This window comes from Condylura cristata, unplaced genomic scaffold (assembly GCF_000260355.1).
Source record: "Condylura cristata isolate star-nosed mole 26May11 unplaced genomic scaffold, ConCri1.0 scaffold00017, whole genome shotgun sequence".
Lineage (NCBI taxonomy): Eukaryota > Metazoa > Chordata > Mammalia > Eulipotyphla > Talpidae > Condylura > Condylura cristata.
The window spans coordinates 35,074,864-35,077,059 of NW_004567118.1; the positions used below are offsets into that span (position 1 = coordinate 35,074,864).

General features: G+C 37.7%; 1 long non-coding RNA gene across 1 annotated transcript in view; it reads right to left on the reverse strand.

Annotated features, from left to right (window-relative positions):
* Positions 1–2,196, reverse strand: part of LOC105853780 — a 14,788-nt gene that overhangs the window by 6,423 nt on the left and 6,169 nt on the right. The window lies entirely within an intron of this gene.

Below are 2,196 nucleotides of genomic sequence, written 5' to 3' on the forward strand. Positions count from 1 at the left end.
ACATATATATATATTTAGGGCAGTTAAAACTTAGGTGTTACTTAGTTTGAAATTGTATAGCATGCTACAATATTCAATTTTTTTATTAACACCTTTTAGTTGAATAAATCAAAAGTACTGTCTTAGGAGACAAAAGATTCAAACACTGAAAAATAGCTGCCCCAAAACCTTTTGTTCTATAAATTTAAGCATAAACAGATATAATAAAAAAAATTCTTTTTTTAGAAAGGTAACTTTATCAGCAAATACTAGAAGTCTGCTGGGGGAAGAGAGAATGAAGGTAAATTGTATACCTTAAATGTTGCCCCTCGCTCTAATCCTGGGCTCTGGCACACATTATCATTTCTCTTTGCCGTGTAAAATACAGTGATAATGAGATTTTTTTTTCACCCTCAGGGATTTTTGTGACCAAATGATTATGGGAATCCTATAATGAAATAGGTGGCTAGTCTACTAAAATGATGATCATCTTCATATAAGAAATCCAACATATAACTATATTCACCACAGTAGAGAACTGTGACCTCCCATCCAGTTTCCAGACCTAAGCTCCTTAATTGAAGGGAAGGCAAGGTGCCCTTAAGGAAGGATTCTGAAGCACTGCCATTAATATATATTGAAAATTTTCTTCACAGGACCTGTGGCCATTTCCAAAATTACTGTGTGCTGGGATAAAAAGAAATATCCAGTTTCTTTAGATATTTCCAAACATTAGAACTGAAAAATGTTAATTACTGGAAACCCAAAATGCCACTGTAGTTTACCAGTTTAAGTAAGGGCTTGTGGTAGAGAGGTAGGAGGTAGTCTTAGTTCACAGTGCATCCAAACATTCTGTGGTGTTTTCATCAGTTCCTGTATGTATAATTACAATAAATACCATAACTGTATCTAACATACTGATTCTCGATTTTGGAATAAGAACCCTTATAGTATAAAGGGCCAAGGTGTAGCTCTTGGGAACTCCCTTTCCCTAACTGGGTGCCTATTTGAGGGCACCAAAGGAGACTTCAAGGCTGAGGAAAGACAAGAGATATGTTTCTCCTGTCTGTCTTCCTGTGTGCTTCACCCAACAATGCTACTTCATCCTGGATAATAGCAGGGTCTTTCTGTAGCAATAGCTGAATCCATTTTGTAGCTTTTCTCCAGTTCTGTAGTTTTAATCAATCAAAGACACTAACACCAGTCAAACAATGGTCCCTGCCATCGAGATCTGCATCCTAGACCTCTTGGGTTGGGTCCTACGGAGCCCTTCCTCTAAACTCAGAAATACCAAGGTCTTCTTCTTAGACATCTGTTTTAGTTCTGTAGTGTCACTAATTTTTTTCTTCGCTTCCTTTGTTTTCACTCCTAAAAGTGGTAAGTTGCTACTTCTGTCATATCTTAGACTTCTCTTTTTAGCTCTTCAGTCATCTACTTAACTTTATATCTAGTTATAGTTATCTGGACATTGAGTACTGCAGTTAGTAAAAGATTATTAAAAATCAAGAAAAATTACAGTTAAGTATAGGCAACATATATTCTAATCATACTCTAGTCACTCTCATCTACTATGTATTCCATCAGTACTATATGAACTTATACTAGTTATATTACTTTGTAATTGTGCCTAAGTCATTTCATATGTAAGCGTTAGTCCCAAGGACAAAAACCATGATTCCCTTATATTCCCTCTAGTTTCACAAGCTCAGCTATATAAACTATCTATCTATCTATATTTGGGTGTCTCTTGCTTTGGTAGAAAGAGAAAGGCAAGTCCTTTTCTTGGAGGAGTTGCCTCTTTTCTTTTAATTAAAATTTAAAAATACATTCATTATAACATCCTTCACTTTTATACAATGTACAATGATTTCCCCATGAAATTCCCAGCACTATTCACCCGTGGATCTCCATAGTCCCTTGTGCTCTTCCCACTCCTGTCCTGATCTTTCTTCCTCCTGCCCTACAGAGTGTCTCTGGTCTTATATGAAAAGTGTCTCTGGTCTTATATGAAAAGTGACACACTTCATTTGGTGTGAGATAAATGAGTAAAAGTGGTACTGCTTAGGCCCTCCCTGGTGGCGCAGCGGGTTAAAGCACAGCACTAAGAAGCTTAAACCACTTGCACATGAGTTCGATCCCTGCCTGCCCCAGAGGAGATCCACATGCTGTGGCAGACTCCTCCTGACCCGCCCGCTGCTCCCCTCAGCAGTGTACTTC